Source organism: Falco biarmicus, chromosome 8 (genome assembly GCF_023638135.1).
Source record: "Falco biarmicus isolate bFalBia1 chromosome 8, bFalBia1.pri, whole genome shotgun sequence".
Lineage (NCBI taxonomy): Eukaryota > Metazoa > Chordata > Aves > Falconiformes > Falconidae > Falco > Falco biarmicus.
In genome coordinates, this window is record NC_079295.1 from 23,747,034 (window position 1) to 23,768,503 (window position 21,470).

The 21,470-nt window shown below is 36.7% G+C and overlaps 2 protein-coding genes across 2 annotated transcripts in view; one reads left to right on the top strand and one right to left on the bottom strand.

The window, feature by feature from the left end:
- Nucleotides 1-9,430, bottom strand: part of SCN2A (sodium voltage-gated channel alpha subunit 2) — an 80,915-nt gene extending 71,485 nt beyond the window's left edge. The window contains exon 1 of the mRNA XM_056350322.1: nt 9,177-9,430. The gene's annotated coding sequence lies outside the window, so the exon portion shown is untranslated. The remainder of the gene's footprint in view (nt 1-9,176) is intronic.
- Nucleotides 9,431-19,321: 9,891 nt separating this feature from the next.
- LOC130154323 (sodium channel protein type 2 subunit alpha-like) overlaps nt 19,322-21,470 on the top strand; it is a 78,732-nt gene continuing 76,583 nt past the window's right edge. Inside the window, exon 1 of the mRNA XM_056350320.1 lies at nt 19,322-19,516. The gene's annotated coding sequence lies outside the window, so the exon portion shown is untranslated. The remainder of the gene's footprint in view (nt 19,517-21,470) is intronic.

Consider the following 21,470-nt stretch of genomic DNA (forward strand, 5'->3'; position numbering starts at 1 on the left):
GCAGTGAGATTTGTTTTGGAGACTTCCTTGATTCATTGGTGCTGCATGTGGATTGGGAGAAGTGACTAGTGGGAAGGAGAAAAAGGACAATAACTACGTGGGCAAAAAGTACTGTCCTTTGTGCAAGGTCTGTATGCTGTCCCAGAGAACTGGATGTCACCTCTACCTGTGTCATGAGTAGGATTCACCTTCCGTGGTGTCAGATGTCTGTATCTGTAGGCATGCACGTCTAAGCCAATCTGAACTCCTTTCATATCCACTGGAGAAAAATTAGTCCTTCGATAAGCAATTCTTCTGACCCATTTTAGATATCTACCTCGAGGAGGCAAGTTGTGCCCTAGAAGTGCCTGTTTCTCTCCACTGTATAGGGAGATGGGATGAATTCTACTCAGTATTCCAATATGATGGCAGGCAATTCACTCAAATCACTCTTTTCACAAATCTTATGTTTGATTTCCAGAATGTAAAGACAGCTTTAGTTCAGTGTCCCATAACTGACTGCTTGAATCTGCCACTTAACACACTTTTAATGCAATTTTAAAAATGTGAAATATTTAGTGGAACCTTTTATTTCCGCCCTGCTTTATTAAATATCAGCCATTTATTTTTCAGCTATTAACATTATTCCCACTTCACATTTTGAGAAACAGAAGCACATGTGGTTTTGGAAACAGAATGACATGAAAATATATGTTGCATACTGATACACATTAACAGAGGCAGGGCGGGAACTGAATATTCCTGTTCTAGTACTTCGCATGTATGTTAATTACTGTAATTTTAATAGTTATGATTTATTGCAGCTCTACCAACTGTCCAAAACTTCACACTACAGGCATCTCTACAGATGAGTAAGTATATCTTTTAAATGAAGATGTCACCAGTGTGACAAGGTTGGATGTATATTCAAAATTTGGCAACCAAAAAGGAAAAATTAAACCAAACAGCATGAAATTAGATCCCATGATGAATAATATGGCTGGTGACTTGTGCAGAACAGCCAGGTGTTACACAGCATTTCCCAGCCTATCATGCAGGAACCATTAGAACACTTAAGAGCTACAGCTTCATCCCCCCTCCGCCTCCCATGCAAAGGAGGACGGCAAACATCACCACTACTCCCCGGTGACCTGACCAGCATGTTTGTTTCTCTGAGTAATGAAAAGCTTAGACAGATATACAACATTAGGAAGCAACAAACAACTCTCTATTAAATTTAGAAGATTTTTTTTATCTGAAAGGAAACAGAGTAGTTAATTGGCCCACGATTAAATAGAATTGCCATTAAAAAAAAAAAAACAAAACCAAACCAACAAACAGCTTGCCAGGGCCGGTTTCTGCTTGCCTTTTATAGTGTCCTGATAACCTGTCAGATCAAGAAATAAATTAGGAATATTCTGAACACTATAACATCATATTTATGGATCAAGTTATCCTGAGGGACAAAGTGCATATGGCAGACATATGCAGTTAAGCAAGAACAGAAAGATAATATCACTATTCCATCAAGAAACTTGAAGGGCCTGAGGGAGCAACCCAGACTCATAAATACAGGACCAGAGAGATCACTATGAGTGTTTATTCTGACACTGCACAGTGTGGCTTATAACAGTCCCCTGATTTAACATGACCCTCAGCTGGAACACACCAAACTCATGTGAGTCTCTTACTGTGTCACCTGATGGCAAAGTATTATTCCAATAACATGGGTGCCTTATTTTATACTTAGACATCACTTTTCTGGGTAGTGAAGTCAAGAAAACTTCTGTGCCGCTTCTCCTTTTAAGTATAGGGATTTGTCAGAAATGGAAAGCTGAACAGTTACACCATATATTTACCCAAATCTAACTATCTCCTGATTTTTTTTCACAAGAGAGAAAAAACCTCATGAAACATATCTCAGAGAACCAACAGCAGTAAAATTCAATCACTCTCTTTAAAAAAGCAGATTCAGTTTCAAGGTAACTTGAAAAAAAAAAAAAGGTGAGGCTTGTTCATTATAGTATCCTTTTATAACTATGGGGAAAGGAAGGATTGTTCAAGATAATCTACGGAAGTCTTGGCTAAAATACAACTGCAGCCCATGATAGCTGGGTGTTTTGGAACCAAGATTTGTTCAGTGGAGTTTGACAATTTACTCCAGTTTGGAATAATTTCCAACTGTAAATTTTCTTTGAGTATATTTCATTTGCATTTGTTGGTACATGTGAATAAAGCAAGGGAGCAGATGTTGAAAACCTCCTCAGGAGAGTTTATCCTTTCCCACTATGTTTGAGCCAGCAAAACAGGTTCTGATTAGAGGGAATACAAGAGCTCCCTAAAGAGTTCCTAGAAGCATTCCTGGCTCACAGCATCACCTGCCACCTGGAGCTGTACCACTGCAAAATTTTCCCACTGGAGCCATGCACACCACACTGCTCACCTTTGTACAGGAACACAGATACACGTTTCAATATTTGCTTTACAATGGATTCTGTTTTTTTCTCGTATGAAATAAATTTGTGTACACTCCTAAAATTTCACTTCCCCCGCCCCACAATAAATTGCTTTCCCCCATCAATCACTCTCTTTTAGATTCCCAGAGGATATTTCCTTTCCTTATCACAGTTTCAGAGCTGTTTGCCCATCTTCACAATATTTATACCAGCTCACTCGATTCCTGCATTGTATCCATCATCTCTCTCACTAAGGACAGATTATTTTGAGAACGTGTGAATCCTTAAATTAATTTGGAAGTGAGGTCAATACTGAGAAAAGCCATATAATCCCTTTCCTAGCAATGGAGAATGCTTCTGGGTTCCCAGGCTCTGCCACTCCATAGAGCAAGATATCAACATGAGTAATAGCACCCAAGTGTCCTATATAATATTAAAGGTCATCATCTTCATACTCTAAGGCTTACATTCAAATTTAATATTTGTTTTTTCTTGAAGGATACTGGTGGAGTAGAGTAACAAATTTCTCTCTGTGCAAAGACTAGCCTGCCTTCAGCTTGGCTTAGAGGGCCGAAGCTTTGCTTCAGATCAAAGATCATGTAATTCATAGCAACTACAGCTGGCAAAAGCACAAGTATATTTTTACAGTCACAAATGTTGCAAAATGCTTTAAATGTTAACTTTCACAGAAAATTGTGAAAAAAAATAATTTGAAACAATAACTCTCGAAAACATTTTGTTGTGTATGTTTAGTCAACAAAACTACAAAAGCAAACTGTCTGCAAGATGTAAAATGTTATTCTATTGAAAAGTGACTCTCAAATCTGCCCAGTAACACTTAGTCTATTGCTTCCTAACAAAATTGATTTCCTTAATAATGTTAAAGATTTGCATCTTACCATTGCTACTGATAGTAAAATTGGGCATTTTCTGTTGCGTCTATTAGTATTTTGCAGAAACCAAATAAAAATAAAACAGCTTATCCTGCATCTCAGCATTTTCAAAGCATATTCTCATTGCTTTGCTAGGAGAATTTTTCAGTAGTATTATTGCGGTACCTAGGAGGCTGTCTGCTGTCAGCAGTTTTGTGTTACTTCCCATTCTACAAAATGGAAACCTGCCCCTGCACTGCAAAATGTAACCTGTGTGAATACATTTGCTATCAGTTTGTTTGCACAGCCATCACTGAAAGCTCAGCCTGGATACAATCATGCAGTGTTTGCCCCATGTCTGCTTTCAGGTTAATGCATCTACAGAAGGAATATTTTTTCATTCTGCCTGGTTTCGGTAGTTATCTTTTAGTTTCCATGGTTTTATTATTGACTATCAGTAAAGAGAAAGCATATGAAGCTCACACACTCTACAAATATACCTGTTATCCTCTTGTGATATGACCTTGTGTGCCACAGTCCCAGTTAGAACAACCTCGCCAGACTTCCAGTGTGGAAAACTGATCTCACAAAGCTTGCCTTGTGGCCCAAAAGGTAGGATTTTCCACTGGTTTGCATCTGGTACAAGTATTTACTAATAAACAAAATACAATGAGTATACTTAGAGATAGGCTGTCAAATTTCAAATTCCCTGGGCAGAGTTCTTGTTTCATAATAGTTGTGGTTGTATAGAAATTTGCCATACACTCCCCTATAAGCACATCGTTTGTTTAGATGCTCAGGTGCTACTTCAACCTTCTTTTTGTTGGCATCTATTTATGGAACTCATTTTTAAACAGCAAATTCAGACCAATGTCTAGGGCAAGGACACTTGTTTCTGACCTTGCTCTATCTGTATGAAGTTTATGATGCATTAAACTGGCCACTATTCTTCTTGAGATCAGACTATCAAATTTTTTCTGCATGGATGTGACTCCATTTTGTATACATATGTGGAATCTGGCTCCTAGTATATCTCTGATCCTACCGAGAAAAATGCAGGAGTCTAGAAGATGGTGTATTGCTTTTGAGAACTTGAGTCAGACTCCTAATTTCAGTGTGAGTCATTTACATTTATCATCAAACAAAACTGCATTAGGGTCAAAATCTGCTCAGGATTTTGCAGTTACTCTGAGGAAGGTGAGATGTGGTGAGGATGGCATAGAAAGAAGTAGTGTCTAACTAACCCCCATTCAAACAGGAACACTGTTTCTGCCCCACTCAAAGCCTGCTGGTAATAATGTCAGAAGAATGACAGCAGCAGATGTGGAAATATTGTAGCTTTAATTCAGTTAGCTCAGTACCGATGACCAGAAAGCTATGGAGTGATAGGCTAGCAGGCCGAATGAGTAGCCAAAATAATCAGGTGGGTTGGTACAGTTCCATAAAGCACATACACTGCATTTGAAAACATAGTACTAAGCTGAGAGCTGGCTAAACCTACTGCAGTTGTACTTTTTACTGCAGGGTTGAATTGTACCCAATATTTTTGGCTAAAGTGAGTCCTTTGACATCCTCTAAACATACTCAAAAGCTGTACGTTACGACTCCATTTAAGCCCAGACAAGCAGCACCATATGGCATAGAAATCAGGCATCTCCTCTTATGTGACAAGTCCACATTAGACCACGAGAAGACCTCTTACTGTATGTTCAAAACCTGGACATCCATCGTCTTAAAACACAGTCTGCTAACGTTACATGTTATGAGCTTTTCCGAGTATACACTGCATAGAGTAATCATTATGTTCTTTAACACGAGCCTCTTTCTTGATGGTGGAAGTCAGCATTTTTGCTGCATAATGGGAAGTAGCTGTGGGGATGTCCAGAAAGAGGAGTGAGAACTGGCTAGTGCTAGCAGTTCAAGAGCTCACCTGGCCAAAATCAGATTCTGCCCACATTCAATGGAATCTGAGCTAAGAATCAAGAAGCAACTGCAATTGCAATTACACAAAACCCAAGAAAACTTCATATAGAAACAATCACTGAACTTCATGCAGAAAGACTTAAAAAATTTATTACTGATTTTTTAATATTTTTTGATCTTTTTTTCTATATAGTATGAACAGAGCTGACAAAATTTTGTTTGCTTAATAATTTCCATCATGAGAATCTCTTCCTAATGCTTTCAGCTTTGCCAGACATTAATTGTTGGGACTGAATTTCTTTGTGCTGTTGGTCTCATCCTGATTTCTTTCTTTAATGGCACTATAAATGGTGAGATACTTCTTTCAATGAAGTTACAAAGAAAAGCTTAACTTGACAATGTGGATCCATGTGTCCTCATGATACTTCTTAATTCTTTCAGCTTGAATGCTTATAACAACAAAAACTTCACCACTTAATAGAAAAAAATACATTTGTAGTCTGCTTATTAGGAAAAGTTTGAAAGTATTATTTTACTAATCTACAAGTTTAAAAACCAAAAGGCAAGAACAATGAATCTATGTTATTAGGTTTTTTAATAGGAAGATTAAAAACCATTTTTGTAATTATTTAATGAGTATGTTGGTAATACTGCAGCGCTAAAATATATTTCCTGCCATATTTTTAGAACTTTTGCTACAATCTCTTTACTCTGAATTTTGTCAAGCAGGCTGCTCAAGCAATATAAGAGTCTGTATTTTGTTGTTCCTGTTTAAATTTCTTGAAATTTGGCCACTCAGCATCTCTCTAAAATAATTGCTAAATGCGCTCAGAAAAAGCTTCTTAGCAGCTTGCAATAAATACTTACAGAGCTGCCACATGTTGACTGTGTTTCTGCCTAGCATTAGCAATTCAGTGCAATTGATAGCAATAGCTGCTGAGGCATCAAATGCTGAAACCAGGAGCAGAAGCAAAGCCCTTCTGCTGGTCCCAAACCAGCTGGAGGCAGGAAGAGGAAGCAGCCTAACAAATTGGAGGTAAGGGTAGGAAAAAAGAACAATAGTAGGTTCAGAAGCAGAAATAAGAGAGGTAATGTTGTGAGCTTGGAAACAACAGGAATTTGAACTGAATAACTTGAACGTAGTTATTCAATGCTTCTTAAAATTGTCCTCTTTCAGTATTTTGGTCCCAAACCCTCTTTACTGCATGTCTTCCCTAATATGCAGTGATTACAGAATTATTATTTTCCTCCTTAGCTATTTTTTATGATTCTAAGCCTTATGGTATTTAGTGGTTCACACCACCATTTGCCTCCCCACATTAATGTCTCTTTGAAATCAAGTACATTATTTGAAGAAGAACAGGAGATTCAGTCCACCATTGGCATAAGTGTCTTTTAACCCAGCACTTCTGAGACTCGTAGGTGTCAGCGAAAGGAGAAGGAGGCATAAGAAATGGATTATTTCGAGTGGCTTCAGGAAGCCTCTAGAAAGGAGGCCTTCACAATCCCCGATGCCTGCTCAGCAAGCGAGGGCAAAGAGAGAGGAATGGGGGGGCTTTGATGCATGAGAGGTTGCTCCCACCCTGGGGGAGTACAGGACCAGGGTCTGCTGCTGCAAAGGATCCACACTGTCCTCTGGAGAAGCTGTGCATGGCCTTAAAACAATGGAAGCCACACAGTAAAAAGCTTGTTCATGATTTTCAGGCTCCAGCGGAGAGCTGTATGCATAAGAAGGGGTTGCAGTCGCATTTGGAGCCTAGTACGATTCAAGCAAATAGGCTATATTAGATTTCAGTGTCCTTTCTGTCCCCTCTGCAGGAGAGTTTAGGGGCTACTCAGGGGTAGAGCAGGGCTGCAGGTCATGACCCAACACATCAAGGTCCGTGATGAAGAAACTGAGCAAGCAGCGCTGACAGCGTAACTGCTGCTGGCCTCTTGCTCTGGCTGCAGAGTGGGTCTGCTGGTCCCTGCTGCAGGATCTGATGTTTATAGGTATAGAAAGTACACTTCAATTAGAGTAGTTCAGATGAACAATACTAACAAGAGGGCTTAAATATCTCCTAAAATTAAGTTTCACAAAAGGCCCTCCCAGGGCCGGCTTTCTTTTGGGGACAACTTTCACTTGAAGTCCTCCAGAAACATCCGACTTCATTGCTGCTGAAGGGTAACTGGATCATGCTTTGAGGCAATATCACTATTTATGTGTTCATATTTCCCCAAGACTAATGTTCACAAGTAACATACTCAAAATCTGTAAGAATTCAGCTTCAATATTTTCCTTTAAGGCTTGCAGAAGCCAAGTGGATTTTCTTTTTATTTTTTAAATGTGAAAGTAAATCTATAACTCATCTTAAAGCTATATGTTTGTTTACCCTACTAACTGCATTTTATGAACACTGCAAAATTTCTGTGATTAAAAAAAATTATTCTCTCCCTGAACATTGGTGTAGTCTAAAAATCAAGAGAACAGAGCCAGGTACTTATCTACTTGCCTAATACTAATAACGTGAGTCATCCTATTGACATGCCTTTTTGTTGTTGAATTGGGGCCTATAGACATAAGAGAACGTCATTTATTTAATGCTTTTGTCACTGGAGGAAATTGCAGAGCATTTGGATGCGATTATTAGTCTTTTCTCCAGATCTATTCAAGAATGGATGATCCTTTACCATCTAGTCAAGATATCTTCAGACATTACAATGGCTGAGCCGTACCCATATATACATATTGTAAACATTGGTCAGAAAAATCCAAATGAGCATAGGTGGCAAGAATGCTGTGAACCTTCTTAACATTTCACATGTATCTAGGGAATCATCTAAAGCCAAGGCAGCATCTAGCATTCAAATCCCAACAGGCAATTTTCTGTTGCTTCACTAATCACCACTAAAAAAAAAAGTTTACCTTTTCACAGGTAAGATTAAGTGCTTTCCTACTTACCACTTTATAATAGAAAGCAAAATGCATTTAAACTAATCACATATTCTTTTTTCTCACATACTGACTACAGAGCCCTTTCTCTGGTTTATGACTGTGTAAATCATTGCATTTCTACATTATTTTTCCCTGACTAAATAAATTATTGCTGTAAAAGAAAAAAACTGGAGGTTTGAAAGAAGAGTCAGGGGGTACTGCATGAGCTTCCCACCTCCTGAGTCATTCTGCTGTCTCTCCCAGTATGTATCATCTAAAAAGATAATGAAAGGAATATTTTTTTCCTTTCTCATGCAATATGGAATTAAGTTTTTACAATAAAAAAATCATTCTTATATCTATAAAATGATTTACAAAACACATGTGTTGCATATGACATTTGCAGCAGTGCAAAACCATGTTTAGTCACAGAGAAGTCCTCCATTCTGTCTTCCATCAGGGAGAGGCTGTTTTGGGAGATGAGGGAGGGGAAAATCCTGTAAATCTCCTATACCTCACAGAAACAAAATGATGAATTTAGGAAGTAAAGAAAGCCTCTGACTGAATATGGTATAAAGAAGCAACAGCACATTTCTGCATTAAAACTGGGTAATCCCAGAGATCTAATTGTATGCTTTAAATTACAGTCCAATTTGTATTCTGGATACAGCACCAATATAGCCTCCAGCAGAAAAAGAGAACACTTGTGGATGACCACCTCAAAACAACAGCAACAAATTACCACTATTAGGATGAAAAATACAAACTCAATTGTAATTATAAACACACAATCTTAAAAATACATAGGACCAGAGAACTCCCAAGAGCAACAACATTTTTTATTATTGTGCTAAGACCTAATTAAATACTATGAAAAATCCATGCAGTGGCAAAGATGGCTATTACTGCCTCTCCTCTTGTTCTATTAATATTAATTGAAAGCTAGGTGTGGCACCACAGGAGAGGAATCTTGGTACAAAATAACTGGAATCTATTGACTAAGCATTTTAATTAAATATTGTATTGTCTTACCTGATCAAAAGAGAATTAAAAATCATGGTATAAGAAATATCCATACACTTGTAGATGATGAGGCTCCTTCTACTGCAGGTTCAGGTTTCTGGGAAAAGAAGCTTGTAACTCTTAATTTCACTGAAATGAAAAAGGGAAGAAGTAAAGAAAGAACCTCCCCATCAAAGCAACAAAGGAATCTCTGCAGTATTCTGTAGTCACTTCGCCTGCTTCCTGTTCTAGAGATTCACTCTTTGAATCCCAGCATCGATCAGAAAATTGGTTGTGGGGAATAAAAGAGGAAGGGGAGGGAAGGGCTGAGGGGGAGGCAGGCGGCGGCACGCTGCGTGCGAGCGCCACCTGCCGGCGCGGACGGGAGCTCGGCCGGGTTCTTGCGCCGTCAAAACTGTATTTCAGTTTTATAGTCGTATATTAGCCCTTGATTATACAGCTTTTAAATGAAGTAAGTAGGTTAGGACTAACGAATGCTTATATATTCTTAAAAATTGGTTTGAGATTTAAACTGCAAAACTTTTTTTTGAAATAACGAAGTAGGTATTTGGATACATCTGTACACAAATAATTGCAGAAAACTAAAGGTTCTGCCAGATGTCTTTGTTTCACTATGTACTAATGCCATTATGTTTAAAAATAAAGAAGTAATTCTTTATTCAGAAACACCACTACAAGTGGTTGAGAATAAGAGCACCTACTTTTTTTCTGTTTGATTATTGATTCTGCAAAATATAAATTACATTTATATCTTTATAAAAAGCCAGAGGGAAAAAAACCCGTAAGATGAAAGGAATGGATGCTTGGATTTAGCAAGGGCTATTACATTGTTGCTCAATAAAAATTTCTTTGTGGTGATCTGTTTTGCTTATTTTCATCCCAGGCTGTCCTGAATTTTATAGCATCCTGAAATGGCTCTTTCATACTCTGGAAGCTATTAGTTGCAAAAGACTAATATACAAGTTGTCTGCCTCACCTCAGTTGTCTCTAGCCATGATCCACCTGACAGCAGTTTTGGATTTACTGTTACTAAAGCATGCCTTATACTGGAGAGCTATATAGCTGAGTGTATCTACTTTTCTCTCTCTATTTCCTTAAAAGCTTTCTATCTCTTAAACCTGCTTTGTCACGTCAAACAGCTAGCACACACCTGCATGCAGGGCTGGCTCAACAATTCTCAGCTCTGGAGGAAAATTTCATTGCACCAAAACATGGGGATTGGGAGAGGAAAAAGTGCAAGAGTTAACTAGGAATGCATCTAGATGAAACACATGGATTTTTTTAATTGGGATCCACGATCTAACTCATCAAAATGATCACTAATGTCAAGACAGGGAAGTTGCTGGGGAGACTCCCTTTCAGTAGCATCTCATATTTGTATCAGCTTAAACCATTCTTCATGGTTATCACAAATCCATGGAGTGACACTTCTTCAGGAAAAAGATCAATTTGTATGCTTGTCCAATCCCTACAATGGGATCTTAGACCATGAAAGAACTCCAAAGTCCTAAAATAGTTCAAGTAATGATAATAGGTCAAAATACCTCATGTGTGAGCATAGGCTGAGTATTTTAGAAATCCTATTGTCACAAAAAAATACGCTCTCATTTGACCTTGTTTTAAGGAAATTTTCCCCTATCCCCTATAATACTAATTTATATTAAAAGTAATAGTTATACCTCGAAAAAGGATTTCACTGAAAAATACAGACGATTTTTACTCACCCCTATAGCAGCGCCTGAACGGCGGGGGTGGTGGGGGTGGGAGGGGGGTGGGGTCGGGCGCTGTCCGCGGTGCTGAAGCGCACTCTGCCATCCCCGGGACCTGGCACTCGAAATGCCCGGAGTCTAAAGGTCTAAAGGTCATGTGACTTTAAATGCTTGTGAATATACTTTGGCAACTTTGTATAAACATGGAAATGTACCATGAAAGGATTTAGGCCTACTATAAACCTATATTGGTGAAGGTGATATTCTAAAGCTTACTTTAATGAAGTCACCCCTTGAATGTACTTTTCACAAAACAGTTATTTCATTGGCATATGTAACATTAAAACTTCGAATATTAATTTAAACTACTTCACAAACCAAACAAAAATTTCTATGCCATCTAAAAAACCCAAAGATCATTTGAATTAATAATATCTGCAATATTAAAAGTGAGATAAAAGTATTATAAGAGATTTTGAGGCTGTATGAAACTGTATTACTTATAATAATACTAATATATAATACTTAGCTGTAGAGCAGCCATTCAGTTAAAGGAGTACTGGGAAGAAATATGCATTTCAGCTCCATTATAAACACTGTTTTCTCTCTCCCAAACTCAAAGAAACTGTTATTCTTTTTAATATTCTGTAATCTTAATCCTTCTACAGCCTATCACTCTTTCAATTTTTTAATCTGTAGGTATATGACAATGACATCTTAATAGTAAAGCTCATTGGCAAAGATACATTTGCTTTTCTGTATCTCTGTGAAGAGTACAATGAAAATGAAATATGATTATATCTCATATATACCACAATAAAATGCCACAATAAGTGAAAGACAATAAAAATTTAACTGCTGAAATTCACAGGAATTTTCTAAGTTTACATTTTCCTATAAAGACTGCATTTGTCAGTGGCACAAACTTGCCCAGTTACAAGTACATGAGAAAATAGGTTTTTCTGTGAAAAATTCAGAACACTGTAAGAATCAACAAAACTCAGTGAATCTCTCAGAGGTGGCTCTGCATCTACTAAAGCTCTCCAATAACACCTACAAACATCGTTTATTTATGGGTTAAGTAATCATTGTAATAGTAATTGTATAGGCATAAAAATAGCCCTTGAATAAATCTCATTTTCTGATTTTCTGATTTTTTTATTTAAATATCTTAAAAACTAGGATAGCTAGAGGAGTCTTTTGCTTATTCAACCAGGCTGATAGAGCTCCTTTCTACCAGAAATTTCTCTTTTCCTCTCAGAGCATGGCTAACAGTCATCTGTATAAAAAATAACCATTCTATTAAATCATGCAAAAACATTTACCCGGAAGAGATGGAGCAAAAGGTCAACCTTCAGTTTCCACAGTGCATGGGATGTTAAGCCTAAGGAGTAATGCCAATAGCTATTCTGGCCAACAGACACTTATCTACGCTTGTCTTTTACATGCCTCAAAGAAATAGCTGTTTCACGTATTTAGAACCCTTACTTTTCCTTGTCTTTTTATCCATAAATCTCTCAACTTTTAAACTCTAGACCTGAATCTGTAAATTGCTAAGGCAAAAGACAGGTCTGCAGAGTGAGCAGGTTCATGGTTCCTTGAAGTGTCATCTTATTAAAAGACATAAATGAATCTCAATCAAAACTTATCAGTCTTTGTTTAGTTCTCATGAAATCAGAAAGCCTATCATTCTTGCCTTTAACGTCTGAGAGTCAACTTGGCAAATTACTCATTGAAGTGAAACTGAACTTTAAGATGATTCTAAATATGAAGCATATTTTTTGACCTGTTCCAGAGTTACTTTAACAGAAATTACCCTGGTGACTACTAAAAATTGGCAATCTTTTAATTTTATTACATTTCTTTCATATCTGACGTCTTTGCATCTGAGGTGTATTACTGCAGGCTGCCAGTTTTTTATGTCTGCCTAAAAGGAAAGATAGATTTGGAATTTAAAAGATTTCTGAACATTTTTCTACGTGATGAAAACTATTTGGCAATCTTGATAATTACTTTTGAAAAATAGAATATGTTAAATCACATTCATGTTTTCAAATTGTAAAGCCAGTCATTTCTTGGCTGCCTAGGGCTAATACTGAAGTCACTTTTAATGGCCAATGGTGAAGACAGATTTGAAAAGGAATGTGTACAACAGTTTTTGAAAGTACATATCACTTCCATTTGCTCTTTGAGACATTAGTATGCCCATAGTCAGAACCATTAAGGCATTCACTTGTGCTAACTTCATGATTCAATGCACCAAAGAGTTTACATGTTCTGTATCTTTATCATTCATGGCTGAAAGTAGATGAAAGTAGAGTTATTTTCCTTTAAAATACTACAGTCAACTGTTTGAAATTTTGTATCATTTCTCTCAGCATAGTATATTTTCATGGTTTAATTATAATGGTACTATTTTTAGTGTGGATAACTGCTAGGCTTACTGTGAGATGCAGAGAAACCGTCTAATGCAAAATCAGCTTGGCAAGTGTATGTTATTAAACAGAGCAATTCTTCTAGACATTCCAGCTTTTAAAGACTGGCAAATAAATAAATCATAACTTGAGGTTTGCTTAACAAAACCTCCCCTCTCTCCAAGTGATGATTACCTTTCATCTGACCAATTAAACCACATGACTCAGTAGCAATAAATGGAATGAAAACATATGAATGCAATCTTTCTGTTTATAGGTGTCCTGGGAGAACATTATTACATTTTGTTACTAGCTCTGAGAGCACTACTGCACTTGTTGCAGAGGTATCATTTAATTCATTTGTCCATCTCTTAAAATCTGTCTATCTGAAATTGTATTTGTTCACTCTGAAATTGCTTGCTTGCATTTCATCTTTGTTTATTGGTCTTGTCATACATATATAGTAGATTCTTTTGAACATGCTCTGTGTCCTGTGAAAAAATATATATATAGTGCCTAAAACAGCAACTTCCTAGGCCTGTCTGGCCTCTTTGGGCATTACAAGGAATATTAAAATACTTCTTCAGTCTTGTTCTCTACAGCATGGCTGGCTAACAAAATTAGTTTATCCTATAGCCCCTTCTGAAGTCAGGAATTATTATCTCCATTCCATAGGTGAGGAACTGAGATACAAACATACGTTATGTTCTGGAAGTTACACAAGAAGCTTCCAGGCCTTAGATACTGAAACCTTATTATCTGAGTCAGCACCTGCTCCCTATTCTAACTCTTATTACTCACATAAATATCTAGTGTTTTTCAGAATCCTCCTGAGCCTGTATATCTGTAAATTCTTAAGTTATGTGTCATACAAAAAAGTATTTCTTATTGAATTAGTTGCCTTCTACAACTCTCCTTTGTTGTGTTGAAACATACAAAAGAAGTCTTATCAAGCAAGATTAACAAGATTAGAAGGAATGTTGCTTCTAGCACTTAGAAATTCCTAAACTACTTGTTGTGGTGGCAACAGATGCAGTGCTACGTGCTAGAGGATAGAAACATCTAGCATGTACATGGTGGGAAAGCTACATTTTCCCAGTTAACCTACAGAACTTTTCACCCACTCTCTCACTAAGTAATTAACAATGCCAGGTGAAGTTGGCTGTGAAGCTCCTGCAACCGAGTATCACGCTAGCTAGACCCACCTCTAGACTGAGGAATACTGGCATAAGAAAAAATCTTTTTACTGACCAGTTATTTTATTATTGTCTGCTGCTAATTGTCTTGAACTTAGAAACCTGTGGCACTACTGTTAAACCACTAGACTAAACAGATATCAGTCTCATATGATGATCTTATTTACTCAAAACATAGATACAAAAGAATCCTACTCTATATACTTAAAGCGTGTGTGTATATGTATATACTGTATATATAATGTGAATATTTTAAGACATCTCTTAGCTTTGACTGTTGTGTACAATTAGTTCAGCTCACAATAATTTTATAATTTTGATTGTAGTTCATCTGAATGACAGGAAAGTTGTAACTGGAGATTAATGTTTTGGAAGCACTTAGGCACATGTGGAAGGTGGTCAGAGTGGTTTATGCTTGGAGACTTATTTTTAATTCTTATTACTAAAATGGTGGAATTATTTGGTATGGCCTTCATATCGTTTTTCTGCAACAATAGGAGAGGTCTGACTATTAGTAGTTACATTAATGTTAGAACTATTCTGTTGCTATTGAAAGCTACAACTGTTAAAGTACAGATTGCTAATCACATATCTTTATTATGATATTATTATGAATATCTTAAAGCAGATAATTGTTCAGATAGTATGCTTTATGGCCTGTTAAACTACTTGAGCAGTCAAAGACTTAAGATACTATGAAGTCCTTATACTTCTAAGTGATCCTATACAAACAGAACATTATGTTTTCACTGATCCTACAGAGAGGACTGGAGTTGAGGCATAGCCTCAGGCTCCTCTTTATTTCAAGAAGTTCTGCAGTTCTGTGCTATAGCATTTGACTGCTTGCCACTTTTTGTATTTTCTTTCCCAGTTTTGAAATTCCACATGTGCAACCTACATGTTTTTGAATAAAAAGACAGACACTGCAGAAACTCCTTTGCCAGCCTACCACAGATCTTCCTTAAATGTTAGACCGGATTCTTCCACTGCAGTTGAGTGTATTGCCTTCCCTAAAATTTGCTTACCACCCCATGCGGCAGGCAGATTATTAGCTGGAAACCCACTATATCAGGTCCATGGCTTGTAAATATGCATTATTAACTCTGGTACAAAAGCAGGGTTTTTCTTATTTTGCACTCTAGAGACAAAAGGAGAAAGAAAAAGAGAGAAACCAAAGGTGGAAAAATAGGTTTATACACTTGTGTCAGCCAGTCTTGAACTTGAATTAAAGTCATATCCACCACACTTAGCTAAATACTGCTGTTTAGGTCACTTTCAAAGGCTAATACAGGTAAGTAGTTGAAGGAATAGTTATAACAACATGTCTTATATTTTGATGCCTTTAACTATGTTAATATTCACAGAAGTGCCTGAGAATTATTCAAGATAACTATTGCCCGAAAATAATGCTATTAGTCAAACAAAATATTTGATGTTAAAACAAGCTGATGTCTGTGTTGCTGAGTAGTTACATGCAGGCTATGTACAGGACTTGCCCTTATATGAGACCTCATACAGGAGCTGTATCCATCCATGTTTAACACTTCAAAATTATTTTTCTCTTTCCAACTAAGATACCTCAACATTTCTGTTTCAGCTGTTTAATTAAAAGTTACTGAATAGCTTTGCATTTATTCACTCATGACTGAAAGCATAACTGCACCTGGGGCAGGATTCCCAGACAAACAGATTCTTTAGAAATGTCAGGGCTTTTCAAGTTATATTGTTAAATGTAACTTCTGAAGTAAACTTCCAGTGATGATTCTTTAAAAGTTGTACTAATATTTTAAATTGAAACCAGTGCCAGGCTGGCATTGTTATAAATGACGTTTGTCAAAATAGTCTATTTGTTGTTGTCTTTTGAATGACCACTTCTGATTTTCACATCTGGCAGTTAACTATTCGGTGGGGTGTAGTGAGGCAGAAGAAAGGAGGGAGAGAGCTTTTGTATACGTAGCATGTATATATTTGGTATACACATATTGCATATATATATGTACTTACATAGCATGCATTGCATATATACATTTTATATAGATTTGTGGTGAAAGATGATTTTTTAAAATTAAATTTTCATGTTAAGAAATTTAAGGGTGTGTGTGGGGAGGTTGTTCCATATAAATGGTTTGGTGTATTTATAGTGTAAATGTGTATTTATGCATATTGCATAGTTATTTGTTTCAGCCCTGTTGTTTCACTGGTAGATCAAAAAAGTGCAAAGGAATTCTTAAGAACACAATTCAAACTCTGTTTCATTAAATCAAAGACTCTGACTGGTTTCAATGAACTATACAGGCAATCCTGTACATTGATTAAAAAAGAATATGAGCCATATATGAGCCATATTAATAAATGAATATTTACCATGGCTTTGTTTGGCATGATCATTTCTACAAATAAAACTTTACTTTTCTGGCTCTTTTTTTTTTTTTTTAGTGTGAGGGTTGACAATTGCACTGTTTAAATCGGTGACGCAACATTGCTCAAATATCAGACCTACGCCTATGAGAAGGCTATCTTGGTATAGACTAATACATTATGTATAGTCATTCTGCCAACTGGTATATTACAGAAGAACGCAATCGATATAAGGACACCACCACGGAAAAGCAGGACTGGGGGTTCTGTAGTAATACGATGTTATCCTAACCATCTTTTGGAAAGTTAGCACACAAAAATTAGTTATTCTAAGACAACCCTGTCATAAGAGTTGTCAGAGAATCAAATCTCTGAACCAACTCAGGTTTAAAACGTGTTTTTACACACCCTTTTCTGCTGGAATTATACTGCTGGCATTAAGGACTGTTTCCTATGTCTTAATGAGGTTGAAATCTTTGTTATGTAGGTTAGAATTTCTTATTTTTCCAGCAGAAACAGATTCAACATGTATAACACACTCTTAACTATGATGTTACTAGATGATAATTATATTTTAATCATGGCATAAAGACTTTCTAAAGAAAACATGCAAAGACAACTAAGAAAAATTTTTATCATTAAAAATGTTAAATAAAAGAAATGCAGCATGTAAGCAAGTGAAAGTTCTATCCAAGGACTGGCTTGATTTTCAAAACACAATACAGTTTCAAAACAATGTTCCCAAGCAGTTTAAAATCCAGACATCATCTTCCGTTCATCCAAGGGTTTGCTAAATTAACATCAACCTATGAAAGCAAAACCAATGCTTTAGAGAAAAATGAACATTTTTATTAAAAATATATTCCTTACTTCTAGAAGTTTGAAAATGTAAATAATAAAATCAAAGGAGACCAAATATTTATATTTTTTTCATATAAAACTGGGGTATATATTCACACCCTCAAAGTCTCTTTGAAATAAAAGGGGGGATTTGTTTGAACAGATTGATCAGGAGCGTCACGATGTGCCCCAGTCAAACAAGGGAAGTAATACAGCTGCAACTGCAAGCTGGGGGCACATCTCTCTCACTTAATATACAGAGATTATTCTGTACATACAGAATACATACAACCTCTGAAAATGTATTTCTGTTTGCTGTTATTAGCCAAATTCAGGAATTTGGTGTTTGTATCTGTCGATCATGCAGCAAGCTTAATTGAAATGGACTACTCAACATAAATGCTTAAGGATTCTGGTTTATGTATGCTAAATTAAATAGGGATATCTGTATGATATTAGAGATAAGGGACACCAGTTGTAGGCAGTTGTCACCACTACTGCTGCTTTGTGTAGTTGTGATACGGTAGCAGCCATCAGGCTGGATACATGCTGGCTGCCCTGGAATCCTTGCTTCCAAAAGTATGTGACCAGTGGGACAGAGAAGGGGCTATCTGTAGCCACTGCTGAAAAGGTACGCAAAGGAAATACAGGGGCTGCCAGAGAGCAAAAATATTGTCTCATATACTCTTTTTTCTTGTTTTGTGGAATAACATTTGTTCATTAAATCCCACATGACTGAATAAAGCTGGTAGCTTGATTTTAAATTAGTTGGGAACTCCAGTGGTCTCTGACCCAGGGCTATGAGTTATTATATTGAACACACTTGCAGACATTGCTTAACGGTTCTACATCTTGCTTTCCACTGACACAATACTCCTCAAACTGACATGCAGGACAACGGAATATGTTGCCTGAAGCACATTGTTCACTCAATACTGTTGCCCATGGACCAGGCAATGATGGAGCCACTGCTCTAATAATTCTTCCCAGGATGGCCAGAGGAACCCTAGGTAATCAGATGGAAAGCTGCACATGCCCAGGAATCCTGTCTAAGGGAAAGACTTTGAGCTATGCTTTCTACATAAGCATAGTACATTTTATGCACAATAAAGAAATTACCATGATGCCAAAAATGCATGGTAGTATTTAATGAATAAGAGTATCAAGACAATCAGCAAGTTCATCATACATGAGTTAGCAGTGCAGTCAGTGTGTGTGCTTTCTTATTTACAGTTCTGTCTCCCTGTGGATTTTTAAAGGAAACAGCACGTTTAAAACTAAGTGCTCTGCTGAATGTATACAGGCAACTGTTTTTAAATTTAATTATTTTAAGAAAAAAATCTTTAATAGGGTTATTCAATAGTCACTGTGGTTTTATTGGTCTGTTCCGCTTCTTGCCTGGAAGAACTTACTACACAGGAGCTGTTTCAAGTGTAATGCAGAATAAACTGGGATAAAGATGCCTCCTAAGCTGACGCTTTGTACGTGTTCATTATCTTTACCAGTAGGTGGAGCTGCCACGTTAGGTGCTGCGTTTTTTTCACTTCTCCCCCTCCATTCCCCCACCCTTCACCCCCTCCTTCTCCTAATAAGCTGTTTTCTGATATATGTTGGGTACCATCGAGTGAGACTGAGAACAGGAAGCGGAGGCAGAATCAGAGAGGATTCTGGAAAGGTCTCTGTGTTTTCTTTTCCACTGAGAATACAGAAATGATATTTAATTAGTAAAGCTTTGTGGATGGAAACCTGGACTATTTCAGGAGGAGACATATATTATCATATTATTCTTGGATGCTGGGCTTTGCAGTGATTTATCATTCTCTTTCAATCAGGTAAGATGGCAAAACATTTAATTGTACCCATAATAAATCTTAGCAATATAATCTTTTCCACATTTTGGAATCAGATTGTACCCTCTGGTTTGCTGTTAAGGTAGAGCCAAAGATGGAATAGGGAATTCAAAGCCATTTTGTACTGACTGATTGTGATGATGGTGTGATTTTTTTTTTTCATTTTAACCTCGTTAAATCTGATATCTGGCCTCTTACTCTTAATGTGATGTTGTGATGCAGTAGTCTTGCAAAATCAGATCAATTCATAATCAAGGTATACTAAATTAATTCCTAGCATTTTGTAGAAGTGACCTTGTTTCCTAAGAAGAAAAATCTGGTGATATTCAGGCTCAGGAGCAGCAGGTCTCATAAGATTCTGAGCATCTCAGATTCTGATAATCCAGGAATAAAATCTGTGTGGTTTGTAACAGCTATTTTCAATATATATATGGTATTTGAAGAAATTCCCTTATTAGCTAGATTTTGAAAAGATGTATAAGAAAATATCTTCTTTCTGTGCCATTTTTTGCATGGTTGGTTGTCTGTGTGTATGAGAGAACAGGCTGACCAACTGTTAATTAAGCAAAGGTCCACACTGATGATAGTTCACATTTTGCCTGTAATATTACTGTCTAGTTTAATACGTGCTTCTTAATATGACTGTTGAAAGAAATCAGCACAAGGCTTATTATATTTCTTCATATTATTGTCCGTTGATATATTGTCTCATTCATTGTTATCAGTAATAATTATATCTGTCATTTATTAAAGGTAAAAGGAAAATATTGAAGATCACTTTGACATGTGAATTCTTTTACCAGTTGTGGTTCTACAGACACATATTCACATTAAAACTATGTATGTTACCATAGCGTTATTTTGGAAATTATTTCCAAGAGAAAACGGCGGGGGAGGGGGGGGGTGAGCCAAAAAAACCCAACTATACAACAGAATAAAGAGCCTACTGTTTGCAAAACACCATCTCAATACATACCAAAAAACAGAAAGCAGGATTTGGTCTCAGGTGGCACTCAGAGCAGCAACTGAGGCCTGTACCTAAAGTAGTGATGTTTTTAAGTATAAAAGTTGTTAATTTGTATTTTTTGTGGTGCCAAATCATTGTGCCTGTGGTGTCCTTGTGTAACTTCAAAATAAATAATTTATAATAGTGATGATGTTTGTTTTAAAAACATACCATGTTTTTGATTTCATAAGTGATTTGTCAAGAAAACAGTTTCAGAGGACTTTTTAATAGTTTAATATTTAATCTTTGCTTCTTGCACATCTTCATTTTGGGTGGAAAGATTGTTAAAGCCTAGAATGCGACCTGCTGCAGTAATTTGAAGCTTCATAGCACCTCTTAAACAGATGTGTTGTTTATTAGGCCTTGATATTTATAGAAATTACACTTGTGTTGTTAGGTTATGATTTTTCTCTCTAATGAGCAGAAATTAGAAGCCTGTACTGATTTTCTTAGCTGTGCCAATTAAACTCAGTCTTGTAAAGTTCTGTTTAGATAATACTAGATGCTAGCAGAGGTAGAGACTTTCATGTTTTCAATGGAGAACATGAAACGATTCCTCTGTGCCCTCTCAGATTCTGTCAGTGGTAGTCTGGTCATTTTCCTTTATTATCAGGTAACCTGGAGTGGGGAAGGATCAAGGAAAAGAGAAAGTATAGAAAACATGGGGGTTTTAATCAATATGCTGAATGACAAATTTTGTGTTTTCACCTCTTTTTCTTCATCAGATATCATTAAATGAGTTAACTTGTACCTTAAGAAGATCAGGCACAGAGATAAGTTTATTTCCCCTCAGAAGAGTAAGGATTTTAGAAGCAAAAAGGATGGTGGGATGTGAGATGGAACTTTCTGACTGATGGTATCCATTTCCTTCTGCTGCTCACATTCTCAGCCCTATATAATTTGTTATATGTATGCTATGTATTAATTACA